This window comes from Myotis daubentonii, chromosome 3 (genome assembly GCF_963259705.1).
Source record: "Myotis daubentonii chromosome 3, mMyoDau2.1, whole genome shotgun sequence".
Classification (NCBI taxonomy): domain Eukaryota; kingdom Metazoa; phylum Chordata; class Mammalia; order Chiroptera; family Vespertilionidae; genus Myotis; species Myotis daubentonii.
Genome location: NC_081842.1, coordinates 188,964,294 through 188,979,955, shown reverse-complemented (window position 1 = coordinate 188,979,955; position 15,662 = coordinate 188,964,294). Strand labels below are relative to the sequence as shown.

The following is a 15,662-nucleotide window of genomic DNA, read 5'->3' as shown; positions in this document are numbered from 1 at the left end:
CAGCCACTCTCGGTTTCTGTCGTCTCCCTCCTGGGCCCACGCGTGGCCTCGGGGAGGGGGGCCCGCGGCGCCGGGACTTGAACCCGAGTCTCTCGCTCTCTTCAGGGCTGGGTCTACCCTAGTGGAGGCGCCGCGAGGACAGTGGGTCAAAGGCCGGAACCGGGGTCCCCGGGCGGAAGGCGAGAGGCCGCCAGCGCTGGCTGGGACCGGCCGCCCCGCGGGCCCTCCCCACAGCGCCCCGCCCCCACCGCCCCCGCCGCGCGCGCGCCTAACGGCCCAGGCGCACGCCACCTCGCGGCGGGCGGGGAGGGGCGGGGCCTGGAAGCCGCCGCCCCGCCCCCAGGCAGCCCCGCCCACCCCCTCAGTGCCGCTGCCCGGATCGAGCCCCCAACCGCTCGCCCGCCGGCCGCCCTCGGGAGCCGCCCCCACCCGCCCCTCTCGCGTCCTCCGTCGCTCCCTGCGCAGGGGAAACATGGCGGCGGGAAGGGAGTGAGCGGCCCGTGCGGCCCCGCGTCCGCAGGTAAGCGCCCCGGCGGCCGCCTCCGCCAGCCGGGACAGCCCGCTGCCTGAGGGGCCTAGGGGACCAGGGCCCGCCAGGGCGGGGAGGCGGCGGCAGGACCTGCCGGCCCTCGGCTCCCGCCCCTCCGGACCCGGCTGTCTGGCTGTGTCTGTCGGGGCCAGTCGGCCTGTCGGTGGTCCGAGCGCGGTCGCGGCCCTTGCCCACCTCGTCAGCGCGGCCCGGAGCCCGGTGGCCGGTTCTGCATCCGCGGCCGGGCCGGCGGGTCCCCGTGTCCCGCCGGCGGCCTGACGCAGCAGGGGGTCCCGGCCCGGGGAACCCAAGGACAGAGGGACCTTTGGAGGTTCGGCATCGTGGGGCGGTGGGTGCGAGAGCCGCGCTGCCCAGGCCCGAGGGGCTGGGGTCGGCTTTGAGCCGAGCGCGGGGAGTCAGAGCGGTTGTCAGTCTGCGCGCCGCGTCTGTGGGTCCGCGCGGACGCCAGAGCCGAGAGATGCCGTGGGTCCGGGTCCGGGTCCGGCCCGGGCCGAGGACCGAGGTCGGAGGTGCGAGGGGCCCGGAGCTGTCCGCCGCGTCCTCCCGGCTGGTCCAGCGGCGGGAGCTGCGCCGACAACTCACCGTGGCGCTGGACGCCGGCGGGGAGTGTAAGTTTCGTGCCGCCGACCAGGGGGTGGGGGTGGGGCGCTGGGCACCCAGGTGAGCAAGGTGCCGGAGGGCCGGACACCTGCCAGTGCTGTGGGCCAGCCCTGAGAGGAATGACAGCGTTTCCAGGAGATGGCCGAAGCCCAGAACACCTCCAGACTGGACGGGGAGTGAAAGGTCGTCTGGGGTCCCTTTCTCCCATCCCACGCCCACGTAGCTTTGAAAATTCCCAAACCCTGCCGTGTTATGTCGACCCACCTGTTTTTACACTTCCTCCAGTGATGGGAAACGAGTCTCTCCCCAAGGAAACCCTTTTCCTTGTGGACACTCTGCAAGATACCTGGAGATAACAGTCATATTCCTGGACTCATGTCCTCGCTCATTCCAGTTCCTTCCCGCGGTTATTATACGTTGTGGTGCTCGGATCCCTCCTCTGAAATCTGCAGTTTGCCGATATCCCCTTTGAGGAGGGCTTCTTAATGTGGATGAGCAAGTGTTAAGTTTCTCCAAGAAGCTCCTTGGCGCCAAGGGTTGACCTGTTTAAATAAAAATGCTCTAGTTCCTTCCTCATTTCTGTGCTGTTTTGATCTTTAAAAAAAAGGGGGGGGGCACATCTAGTACTGTTTGTTCAAACAAATTAAAGACATTCTATTTTGTGGGAAATGTTGGGTTTTCCCTCATTTTTTAAATGTCTATAAATACTTGATTAAATGAGCGAATGTACATCAAAGTGTCGCAATGCACCATGCAAATAGAAGAGTTTAATTTTTTTACTCTGAAAAAGGATTGAAACCTAGTTGGTGCCGAACTGCAATTGAATATTTAGTTGGAAAGGGAAATGCTTTATTATATTGAACTTTATGCTCTATTTCTAACTGCCAGCAGAAGGCCCAGAATGACTATGAAAAAGGTTTTTTGTTGCTCACTGACCAGCGTTGATTTTTACTTGCTTTTTCATTACTTAGCCTTGGTATGGGGTTAAGTTTTCAAAAAGGGTCTTTTACCAAGGTCTTAAACTCCTGCCTAAGCATGCCTGTTGGTTAGTAATTTTTAAGCTCAGAAGAGCTGTGATGGCCTTGTAGATAAAATGCCAAGTTCTTGTATCTGGGACCCCGTTCTAGTTCTAAGCAACGTTTTGCTGTTTCCATAACATAGACAGGTACATACCAGCAGTCAGAATTGGTTCTTTATCCTTATTCATACGTGTTCATTTTTAAAGTTGTTTAGTGGTTTTGAAGTTTGTAGTATACGTGTCAGCTTTTGATTTCTGGTATGTAGGTTGGATGAAAATTTGTTTAACATCATTCTGTACATACCTGTACAGACCCAGGAAAGGCTCTGGTTCCTTCCCTTCAAAGGACTTGGAGTTAGTAGTAGGAAATCCTAAAAACTATGAGAAAGAACTGGTGTGAATATCCCACTGAAAATTTAAGTTGAACGTGTTCTAACCTTTACATTTATGCATCTACTGTTGCATCAGGCACTATGCCATGTATTGTGTTTAGCTGGATCTGCAAATAAGAATAAGATACGTTTCCAATCTTAGTGCTAAATGCTAAAATAGGTTATCTCAGAATAAGAGGTAAGAGCTACGCATATAGTGCTCAAGGTTAGAGTGCTAGCCTAGGACTTTGGGAACAGATGATACCTGACCCAAATCTTAAATGTTAAGTAGGAGTAAGTCAGGCAAAGATGAATGAAACGTGTGCTTCAAACAGAGAAAACAGCTTGAGGAAAGTCATCAATGTGAGGAAAGGAATAGCTTGCATGGATAATCACAAGCAGTTTGGGACTGCTAAGAGTATAACAGTGAAGACATAAGTGGTAAATTGTGAGGCTAGAAATACAGGCAGAGACCATATCATGGTAGAGTTTGCATGAATGAGTATCTTGAAATTAATTTAGTGAGGGATATTTTTTAAATCACTGAAAGGTTTTTATCAGACATGGTTGAATAACATCTTTGAAATGTGATCACAGGGATGAGGAGAAAGGAATGGAGGCTTTATGACTGATTGGATATGCAGATGACAGAGTGAGGAGTCCAGCATGATTACCCAGGTTTTTTGTCAGGGTGACTAGGTGGATAGTGGTGACATTAACTGAGACAGGAAACTGGATGATGAATTTACTTTTGGACTTGAAGATTTTGTGAGTTCTTGAGTTAGGTCAATGAGTAAATGTGGTGGAAGTAAGTTAGAAAAAAAGGAGGTTTTGGTCAGAAAGTGGAATATTGGAGCTAAATTGTCTGATATGGAGCTGTTATAGGTCTCTGTGTGGGTAGCTGAAGTACAGCAGAGGTGAAGGTCAGTGAAGCTGAGTTTGACAAGGAACTCTGAGGCTCTTTTATTAAATGAGTCTTCTGTGTGGATTGTGAAGTGATTTAAGATGCTAGATTAGAATGTGGGGAAGAGAGAATATTGTGACCCAGGTGCAGTGAATATAGGTGATTCATTGAGAGGGTGGTAGATAACAGATGAGAAGGGTATTGATATAGCCAGATGGCATAAACCTCAAAGGAGGAGGAGTTTTTAAACACAAGAGTAGAAGAATAAAGTGGTGTGTTTTTTTTTTGTTTTTGTTTTTACTTTTCTTTCCTGGAAGCAGACTTCTGATCTCTTCATCTTTATTTGGGACTCATGTTAATCACTCTGTTTGCTCTGAAGAGTCTGTTCTTGATCTTGGAAAACAGGAGGGCAAATACTCTATATCAAATCTTTTCTGCCAATACTTAATGGCAAAGGCAATGGAGGTTTTTTACTGATGATCAGTGGGTAGATAGGAAACAATCAGATCTATCTGGACCAGGGGTCCTCAAACTTTTTAAACGGCGCCAGTTCACTGTCCCTCAGACGGTTGGAGGGCCGGACTATAGTTTAAAAAAAAAACTATGGACAAATTCCTATGCACACTGCACATATCTTATTTTGAAGTAAAAAAAACAAAACGGGAACAAATACAATATTTGTATTTGCATGTGGCCCGTGGGCCGTAGTTTGAGGACCCCTGATCTGGACTATGTCACTTACTGGCCTTAGGACTATAAGCAAATTGTTTAACCTCTGCGACTTTCAGTGTCCTCATCTTTAAAAAATAAATTGCTACTTCATAGGATCTCACAAAGATTATAAAAATAATGTGTGTGTGTGTGTGTGTAATTACTAGAGAAGCAGTTGGTGCTTTGTTAAAATGTTAGTTCTCTTCCAACTACCTTTAGGGGACTTCACCTCTGCTGGGAGAAAGATTTTTTTCATGCTCAACCTAAATTATAAGGCAATAAGTACTTTACGGGAGATAAAAGCAAAGTGATATAGGAATTCAGAGGAGGGAGCCATCATTTTCAACATTTGGAAACAAGGTTAGACATCACACTCAAGATGAATTTCATTTGGGTCTTGGAGAACAAATTTCAATAGATTTAATGATTTAGGTGAAGATACCAAGTAGGGAAAGTATGTTTGTTAAAAAATGTTAGTCGCCATAGGTTTGAGTATTGTATTTGTGTAACTCAGTTGTGAGAAATGTGGCTAAGGAGATGGGCTGGGGCCATCGTATTAAAGACCTGAAACTAAGGAGTTTGGACTTGATTCTAGATATACCAGGGAGGTATAGATAGTACATCCTCTCTCACTACCTGTTTCCTAACTGTAAAATTTTTAAGCATTGATTAAAACCAAGGAAGACATTTCACATTCAGAAATGTTTCTATGTAGGCCAAGTTTAGGTTAAAAACATAAGTGCTAAGCCTGGCCAGTGTGTTTCAGTGGTTGAGCATTGACCTAAGAACCTGGAGGTCACGGTTCAATTCCTGGTCAGGGCACATGCCTGGGTTGCAGGCTTGATCCCCAGTGTGGGGCTTGCAGGAGGCAGCCAATCAGTGATTCTCATCGATGTTTCCATCTCTCTCTCCCTCTCCCTTCCTCTCTGAAATCAATAAAAACATATATTATTTAAAAAAAAAAAAAAGCCCTAGCTGGTTTGGCTCAGTAGATAGAGTGTTGGCTTGCAGACTGAAGGGTCCCAGGTTCGATTCCAGCCAAGGGCACATGCCTGGGTTGCAGGCTCGATCACCAATATGGGGGTGCAGGAGGCAGCCAATCAATGATTCTCTCATCATTGATGTTTCTATCCCTCTCTCCCTCTCCTTTCCTCTCTGAAATCAATAAAATTTTTTTTTAAAATAAGTGCTAAGATTTGTTTTATAGTTTAATCTTTGCATTAACCTTGTTTGGTAGATAGGCTTAGTGGAGTTAAGAAACATAAAAGATATCACTGGTAGAAAGTGACTAAAGATGCTCTGATTTCAAGTTCTTTTTTTATACTACCATAGTGACTTAGATTTGTAAAGAAGCCTGGGTTTCTTATTAAAGAACCCAGGGCTGGTCACTTTGCTTCTCTGATCCTTAATTCCTGGGAATCAAACCCACCACTTTCTGGTGTATGGGACGATGCTTCAATCAACTGAGCCACACTAGCCAGGGCTCCTTAAATTTTGAAGCATATAAAGGCTGCAGCATTATTTTTTCCCCTTCTGTATTATGTGTTACATAATAGCTTGTTAGCTTTTAAAATTAAAGTATGTACATATTGTATATTCATTTTAATCACTGTCTGTTGCTCATTGATGTATTATAGGCACATCTCTAAGTGGTTTCTTATTTATTATAATTGCTTTTATTCATACTTACATTGAATTTCCTCTGGGATATTCAAACATAAATAAAGGCTATTTTAGTCATTATATCTTGTAAAGTGTTATAGAAAACATGAGAGCCAGCATACTTGTTCTTGGAGATATTTGAGTGGAGAACAGACAACCATTTGTCTTAGAGGGTTTAGAACAGTGATGGCGAACCTATGACATGCGTGTCAGAGGTGACATGCGAACTCATTTTTTGGTTGATTTTTCTTTGTTAAATGGCATTTAAATATATAAAATAAATATCAAAAATATAAATCTTTGTTTTACTATGGTTTCAAATATCAAAAAATTTCTATATGTGACACGGCACCAGAGTTAAGTTAGGGTTTTTCAAAATGCTGACACGCCAAGCTCAAAAGGTTCACCATCACTGGTTTAGAATGTTAGACTTCCAACCCTAATTTTTTGATGTTCTGTCTTATCTTCAGGTGCCTCTAGAGACTTCTGGAAAGTCTCCAAACCGGATTAAATTAGTCTCCAATATATGTATAAAGAGACATACAAAATTATTCATCAGCCCTGGCCATGTGGCTCAGTTGGTTGGGTATTGTCTTCTGCACCGAAAAGTTGCAGTTAAATTTCTGGTCAGGGCATATGCCCAGGTTGCAATGTTTCACTCTCACTTCAGTGTTCTCTCTCTCTCTCTCTCTCTCTCTCTCTCTCTCTCTCTCTCTCTCTCAAAATCAATTTAAAATCTTTAAAAAATATTCATACAACACTATTATAGCAGAAAATTCAAACTAGTCCAAATGTCTATCAATAAAATAATGAAAATATTACGATGTATTTACCTAATAGAAATGCATACAATAATGAAAATACATAAACTAGACCTATATAGTAACTTGGGTGAATATCACACATAAAAGTTGCGTGAATAAAGCAAATGGCAGAATATGGGGCGCGGTTACAGTGTTTTGGACAGGTTCAAGCCTTGGACTAATGAGAGGGCACAGTCCTCTCGTGGCCACGTGCAAGTCCAGCTTGGAGGGCAGAGCCTTCCCAGCACAATTAGCCAACAGCTATAGGTGTAAGCTTGAACCTATAATCCGAACACGTGGCCCCACGTGCCTGAGTGATAGAGTTCAGGTGCATGTAGTGAAGTAGGACTGAAACCCACAAGAATGATGTAAACTTGATCATGCCCCTACTTTGCCTCGTGGCATCTGCTATAAAATAAAGACATGGCTTGTGGGTGCTGGCGCTGTCCACCGAGACCCAGCTTTCATTCTCATGTCTGTCTTTTCTAAGCCTTTCACCACCCCCACTCAGGGTCACTGAACCAGGCTGAGCTGGCATGGCCCATAAGGGGCCCTAGGGCTGAGTATGCCATGGCCATGCCAGCTCCCCACAGCAGAACGCATTTATAAAACTTAACATGCATTATTATTTAGGGAAGCATGTTTATTATTTCAGAAAGTGGTATTTTGAATGTCAAAGAAATAGCAATTATTAAGTTTCAAAAAGAAAGGAATAGTCAGCGTGAAAGTTTCTAGGCAGATAAAGTAAGAATACTATAAAAAGACCATTGGATAACAACAGCAACAATAAATCATTGTGTTCTGAGGTACAGTAAGGGATACCAAGATAGTAGATAAGTGGATAGCTCAGAATAGTAGTAATTCAATCTACCAGTTCTGTGGGCCAGTTATCATTCCATTTAATTATGGAGAAGATGGAGTCAGGGAAACTATTCAAATAGAGCCTCTCTATTTTTAAGCATTTGAAAGGATTTTAATCCTCTGCTGACTATATTATCATTTCTCTAAAATGTAACTAGGGTTAATATTGATAATTTTGTTTATTCTATGTCTTCTGTTCAATAAAGATAGAACTTAGGCTGTTGTTAGTGTATTTTCAGGATTGGATGATATTCTAAAGACCAGTATTTCCATCTCCAATATTTCATAGGTAATAAGGTGAAAGAGACCTTATTAGCAGCATGATATGTGGAAAGAATTATGGCTTAGTGATTGAGTCCAAATTCAAGTTCTCGTCTGCCATTCACTGGTTCTGTGATTTAGGCAAGTGGGAGCTACAGTAGGTAATCACTAAAATTTCTTACAACTCTCAGGTTCTGTGACTATTAGGTCAATTATTCAATGAAGAAACTGAGGCCCAAAGAAGGGAAAATTTGTAGAGAGTCATAAAAACTGGAATTTGATTCTCTAGACTCTTGGTTCAAGAAATCTGATGGGAGAATCATCAAATATTTGAGTGGCTGCTATATATCAGGCATGTATTTAGTACCTGAAAAAAACAAAGGCACATGAAATTGCTTTAGAATTTATCCACTATAAAAGTAACAACCAGCATCTTCTGTTTGTTTGTTTATATATATATACTAGGGGCCCGGTGCACGAAATTCGTGCACTGGGTGTGGGGCGGGGGGGAGTGTCCCTCAGCCCAGCCTGCCCCCTCTCACATACTGGGAGCCCTCAGGCGTGGGAGCCCTCAGGCGTTGACCCCCATCACCCTCCAATCACAGGATCGGCCCCTTGCCCAGGCCTGACGCCTCTGACAGAGGTGTCAGGCCTGGGCAGGGGACCCTCATTTCCCCCCATCACTGGTTCTGCCCCCAGCCCAGGCCTGATGCCTCTGGCCTAGGCGTCCGGCCCAGGCAGCAGGGACCTGCAGTGGCAGTGGGGGGTGCTGCGATCACGCGGGCTCCGCCCCTGCCCCTGCAGGATGCCTCTGGCTGAGGCGTTCGGCCCGGGCAGCGGGGAACCACAGCTGCAGCGGCCCCGCGATCGTGGGCTCTGCTTTAGGCCCAGTCAAGGGGCCCCTAGCTCCTGGGACTGCCAGCTTCGACCGTGCCCAGCTCCCATCGCTGGCTCCACCCCTACTTCCTGCTATCACTGGCCAGGGCGGAAAAGGCACCTGATTCTCCGATCATGGCTGTTAGTTGGCAGTTAATTTGCATATAGCCCTGATTAGCCAATGAAAAGGGTATCGTCGTACGCCAATTACCATTTTTCTCTTTTATTAGTGTAGATATGTCTTACTCCAGAGTATACCTAAAGCATACCAACTCTGTATAGCATGCCATAACTACAAGTCTGAAGGGTTCTTATACCTCCCTCTCCCCCACCCCCCACCCCCACTTCCCCACCCCGTGGGCTTAATAATTCACTAGAACAACTCAAAGAACTCAAGAAAGTGCCATACAGGTTTATTATAAAGAATACAAATCAGAAACAGCCAAAAGAAGAAACACAAAGGGTGAAGTCTGGGAGAGTCCCGAACCCAAAGCTTCCTTGTCCTCTCTCTCCATGGAATCAGAGCACATCACCATCTAGGACATTCACAGGTTTCAAGAGTATACCGTTTGGGGAACACAGATCAACACATACCAGTCTACCCTTTGCCCTGTCCCCTCAATTCATTCATGGTCCTTCCCATGTGCAAAAGTCATTTACTTTATCCCAACATTCCCCAAGGTCTTAACATAGTCTAACATTAAGGTCCAGAATCTCATGTAAATGTAATTAACTCAAAAATCTCATCTTCTAAATCAGTGGTTCTCAACCTTCTGGCCCTTTAAATATAGTTCCTCATGTGTGACCCAACCATAAAATTATTTTTGTTGCTACTTCATAACTGTAATGTTGCTACTGTTATGAATCATAATGTAAATATCTGATATGCAGGATGGTCTTAGGTGACCCCTGTGAAAGGGTCATTTGACCGCCAAAGGGGTTGAGAACCGCTGTTCTAAATAATCTAAATAAGGTATGGGTGGAACTCTGGTATGGTCTATATGAGGGGAAAATTCTCCATTTGTGGATCTGTGAAACCTAGAAAACAACTTATCTGCTTCCAAGGTATAATGGTAGCACAGGAATAGGAAAGTTATTTCCGTTAGGAAAGAGAGAAAATGGAAGCAATAAAATGGTTGCTAGTCTAAAGCAAATTCCACCCATGGGGCAAATTCCGTTTAATTGCAAGGCTTGGGATAATCCTGTCTGGATGCTCTGTCCTCTGGCCTGCTGGGACAGCCCCACCCTTTTAGATCAAGAGGATCCCAGTGGTTCAGTCATCTGTGGTGCTGCCCCTGGTGTTATTCTTCCTTTATTTTGTTTTCTTCTCTCTCCCTTTCAGTCCAGGCTGGAAGCACTTCTGCTGGTATGAAATTCTCAAAAACCTTGTCAGTCTCTCATATAACTCATGGGGCCCAAACCATTTGACAAGAGGGTCCTCTGCAGATCTTTCCTGGGTAATCATGTATATATAACCATATCTCTATTTTGATTTTTCCTGGGTAACCATGTGTATATACCATATCTATTTCTAACTTCTGTAGTGGTTGATTATATCCATGAGTCAGACAAATGATTGTCCAGCCACACCCTTGGCCCTGTCTTCAGAGCACGCTGTCTGTCTGGATAGGCAGAGAATTTTCCAAATCACCAAGTGCTGCGTCCTTTTTACTTAACAGTTTATCTCTTCTCATATTTTACTATAAGCACCAAGGAAAAAGTAGATCACAATGTGAACAATTTTCTTAGAATTTCCTCAACTAAATATCTTAAGTTCATCACATAAAAGTTCACTCAATGACTGAACACAATTCAGACAAGTTTTTTGCCACTGTTACAAGAAGTGTCTTTCTTCCAGTATCTAATAACATGCTCATCATTTCCTTTTAAAGGCTCACTTAGAAGCACCTTTAGTGTTCATATTTCTGCCTACCATCTCTTCAGTGCAGTCTAGGTTTTCTCTATCAATCCTCTACTTATTATTCAGATCCAAAGCTACTTCCTCATTTTTAAGTTTTTGTTAGAGCAGCACTCATCAGTACCAAAATCTGTATTAGTTTCCTGGGGCTACCAGAAGCTGAAAGAGGCAAGGAAGGATCTTTTCCTGCAGACTTCAGAGAGAACATGACCCTGCAACACTTTTATTTCAGACTTCTAGCCTCTAGAACTATGAGAGGATAAATTTCTGTTTATTACATCCAATATATGGTACTTTGTTAATGCCAGCCCTAAGAAGCCAAAATGGGTGTTAACGTGGAGGTACTATAGTCATTAGTGAAAGATGGTGAGTGTATGTGGTATCTGTATCGCTAGGATTTCATGCCATTTCTCTTTCTTCTTTTAAATCATATTTGTGTCTAGTTGCACTACAAAGTTTACAACTTATGATTTGCCTTTATCTCAGGAGAGTAGCCTTAAATCATTGGTAGGGATCCTTGGTACCAAGGGGCCTTCAAAAACTTTTGGAGTCCTAACTGGTTTGGCTCAGTGGATAGAGCGTCGGCCTGCGGACTGAAAGATCCCAGGTTCGATTCCAGTCAAGGGCACATGCCAGGGTTGTAGGCTTGATCCCCAGTAGGGGGCCTCCAGGAGGCAGCTGATCAATGATTCTCTCTCATCATTGATGTTTCTATCTCTCTCTCTCTCTCTCTCCCTCTCCCTTCCTCTCTGAAATCAATAAAAATATATTAAAAAAAACACTTTTGGAGGAGTAGAGCTTTAGTTTTATAGACCTACCTTCTTCTAGAATGCCTACTACTGGTTCTCAGTTTCCATTCTATGCATATGTTGTAATACCTCCTGCATCCAGGTGAAGCAAGAAGAGTTCCAGTGGCACTTCATTTAGCTCCTGGATAGGCATTTAACCCATAAATGATGAATTACATGAGTCCTTTATCATTACTTCTAATGGACATCTGTGATTTTCAGTTTTGAGTTATTTTTAAAGACCACATTCTTTGCCTATCCTAATGAGGATCTGTACTTTTTTAGATTTCCCTTAGTGCCAGTCACAGTAGTGGCAGTCACAGTATTGGCAGTATCTCTTAGAAGATACTATATAAATATTGTTTTATCTATGGCACTGCTAGTGAGGGACTAGCTCTAGTGGTAAATAAGAGATGTTAGTTGCCAGGGCTGTCATTTCAATTTATCTTGCTTACTCTGAGCTCATTAATAAATTGCCACAGTGGTAATATGAAAGTAATGAACCTTCTGGAGGCCCAGCTGGGGCACAGAGTGCTAGCAGGGACCTTCAGGACAACTGCCATTGTTATATACAGTTCAGTTAAAGGATTTCAGGCTCTTTTCCCCCTTCGAAACATTTGTATTTTGCAAAATTGAAATTCTTATTTTTTTTTAATACTTGTGTACTTTCTAATTGTACTTGAATTCAACTTAACATTTATCTGATGCCTATTATCATCAGACAGTGTATTAGACGCTAGGGATATAAAGATGAATAAGATATCCATTAGGGCCTCACTGTCAAATAGGCTGTAGAGGCATATAAACAATACAGTATTTAAATGCTTTAAGTATAAACCAGATAGCAATATAGTACAGAAGAAATTATTATTAGGGAAAAGTGCTAAAAAGGCTGAGGAAAAGTAGATACACTGATTTCTGAGTTAAATTTTGAAGGATCAGTGGTAATTTGACAAATTGAGTGTGTAATGGGAAAAGGGACTTCATTATAGATGAGTTGAGGGACTATAGATCATTTAGAATAACTTAGGGGAGGAAGGTAAAGAGAAGGAAAAAATAGGTAGATGAGGCTGGAGAAATAAGTAGTCAAGGGCCAAATCTTAAAGGATTTAGGTTTTGAAAGGTATAGCAATGCCAAGGACTTTGGTGGATTTCATTCTATGGGCTACATGAATCTATGGAAAGATATTAAACAGAGAGTCAATATGATTGACTTTTTATTTTAGAAGTTATTCTGGTTGTCATATATATGGTGGAATGGAAGTAAAAAGAGACCAATCAGAAGACTATTGATTAGTTTTGTGCAAGCAAGTAACAATATAATATACTGTAAAGAGCATGACCTAGATTGTTTAAAATCCTAGTTCAATCACCTACTAACTCTCTAAACTAACTCTTTAAGTTTTCTTATCAGTGAAATGGGGATAATCTCATACTGGATGTTATGGAAAATCATATGAAGTAACATATATAAGTGGAATCGCTCCCATGAGCTAAGTATAAATCTTAGATGTTATATTTGTAACTTATGTTTTTATTGCGTTTTAAGTAACTTATGACCAAGTATAGGATTTTTTAAAAAGAATTTTTATTGATTTTTAGAGAGGAAGGGAGAGGAAGAGAGAGAAAAAAACATCGATGTGAGAGTGAAACATCCATCAGCTGCCTCCTGCACACCCTCTACCGGGGATTGAGCCCATAACCTGGAATCAAACCCACAACCCAGGCATATGCCCTGACCAGGAATAGAACCAGCAACCTTTCAGTGCATGGGATAATGCCCAGCCAACTGAGCCACATCGCCAGGGCCCAAGTGTAGGATTTTTAAGACGCACTTTTATTTTCCTTCTACCACTGTCCCAGTAAAACAAAAAGAAAGCCGAAAGGTTACAAATATTTTATATTCACATGAAGATCCATATTTTAGAGTTTTCCAAACATTTAAAAAAATAACATAACAAAAGTATTTTCCTTTGGCTACCCTGCCAGACTCTCAGTTGGAGAATTAGACTTAGTATCTTTTTTAGTATCTTAGTGTAATAGGAAAAGACCAGAGCCTTAGCTCAACAAATGAGCTTTTTAGCTGAGAAATAGCATCAGAGTTTACTCCACTTCTGTTTCAAGTGCTTAATAAGGATAACATGAGTAGATTTCCTAGCCATCTTGCATATTTACTGTGAGGATCACATTCTTTCTGTATGTGAACATTCATTAAACTATCCAAGGTGCTATTACAAAGACTGTAGTAATGATTCAGATCAGAATTCTAATTTCAAGGGAATTATAGTGCTAAAAGAACTGTAAAGATGTATACATATAACTAATACAAATAAAATAATATGTAAGTCAGTTAACTTTGAAAATTATAAAGGAGTGAAACTAGAAGTCATTTATATTTGTACAGTATATTGTAAAAATATGTTTTCCCATGCACCAAAAGGTCACTGGTTCAATTCCTGATCGGAGCACATGCTCCATTGCAGGCTCCATCCCCAATGAGGGATGTGCAGAAGGCAGCAGATCAATGACTCTCTCTCTCCCTCTCCCTTCCTCTCTCTAAAATCAATAAAAACATTTTTAAAAACGTTTTATAAAGTATATTTCATATGTTTTTATTATTTAAAGTGCTTCTCCAAGTAAAGCTGAGATAGAGTCACTTTCTTAGATACTTGTGGAAAATCAATGATAAAGATAGATTAGATTTTATGAAGATTTTTAAACCTACATACATATTTTGATCCCAGGTTTACTATTCACTGATATCAGTATAACTTAGTTAAGGTACTCTCAGAGCCTTAGGGGTGATATGTATGTGTGTGTGTGTGTGTGTGTGTGTGTGTGTGTGTGTAATGGAGTAATATCACTTGCCTTTCAATGCTCAACCAACTGAGCCATACTGGCCAGGGTGAAAATACTATTCTTTAAATTCAAAAAGTAGTCATTGTGCTCTGGTCATATAATTTTTGAATTGCATGCCTTTTTTTTTTTTTTTTAATGATTAGCCTTCATTCATTTCATTCAAAAATACTTATTGAGTACCTCCTCAATACCAGGCACTATTGAGATATTATCTCTTAACTACTTTCATCCTCTCATTACCTTGATCCTGTCAGATTCTTGATGAAATGGTCATATATGTAAAAGTGCTAAAAAACAACAACAAACCAAACCAACATTCTTGCCTTTAGTCTCTTCGCTCTAGCCTACCCACTTTTTCACTGTTATCCAATGTTGCCCAAGTTTGAGCTTTGATACAGCATCTTCTCTGAGATATTTTAAAGTTGTTTTTTTACTTGTGAAAAATGTCAAACATATAACAAAATGAAAAGGATTGTGCAATGGAAAACCTTATGTTCACCATCTAAATTTTACCATTACTTGTAAATATTACATGTCTATTTATGTATCCCTCTACCTACCTAGCTGTATTGAAATTTCTCTGGTGATTTTTTAGGACTTTTCTAAAAGATATTTAAATTAATTTGGAGGCCAGGAGTACAAATGCATTTCAAATATTTATAATTAAATAGCTTTTCTATTTACATTGCTCTGTTCCTATGAAGAATTTTATTTACCAGGTTGTTCATTATTTTGATCTTTTTGTACTATTTGTGTTCCTACCTTCATTTCTAACCTTAATTCATCCTATTGCATTTTCCTGAGAATGCCATCAGCTAATTTTTTTTCAATTTCACATTTAGAGTAGGTTCTTTATGGTAGTCCTTGCCTTTTTCTCCTTTTAAAATTAATAAAAAGTAATACTACTGTACATTTTGTGCCTAGTGGCAAACAGTGCAGCTAGAAGCTTTGTTTGATTAGAGAGAGATGCACAGGTCTTAAAATCTCAGGTATTTCAATACTTTCCATCAACTCCCATTTCTTGTTTCTTAGCTTGGGTGTTTCCCCAGGACAGCTCATCTATTTAGAATGCCTTAGGAGTAAATACAATCCTTTACCTATGTTGGGTTAGAGTCTCTCAGCAATTGATTGATTTTCTCCATTATATAGTTCTATTTAGATTATATATTACAGAAATTCTTCAAAGTTTCTGGTTATTTGATGGTACTCTTCCCTATTTTCCAATGCTGCTAAGTAGCTGGGTACTTTCTCATATTTTTTAAATCTCATATTTTTAGTGATTTTTAATCAAATAGAATTTGCCATTATGTTTTGTGTATTTCCTTAATATGCTGTGAGGACTGTATTCAGAAGTCTTTGAAAAACCAAATTATATTCATGATTATGTCTCTTAACTACTTCATCCTCTCATTACCTTGATCCTGTCAAATTCTAGAGTGACTTACAGATACTAAAGGCTCCAGCTTGTTTTGTTTCATTT

General features: G+C 41.8%; 1 protein-coding gene across 18 annotated transcripts in view; it reads left to right on the top strand.

Moving 5' to 3' along the window:
• The first annotated feature begins 369 nt into the window (after positions 1-369).
• Positions 370-15,662, top strand: part of SCMH1 (Scm polycomb group protein homolog 1) — a 136,786-nt gene continuing 121,493 nt past the window's right edge. For 7 of the 18 annotated variants that reach the window (XM_059689750.1, XM_059689766.1, XM_059689765.1 and 4 more), the window contains exon 1: positions 390-520. The gene's annotated coding sequence lies outside the window, so the exon portion shown is untranslated. Of the gene's footprint in view, positions 521-15,662 lie in introns of all 18 variants that reach the window. The other 11 variants (XM_059689757.1, XM_059689751.1, XM_059689764.1 and 8 more) reach the window with 6 other exon arrangements.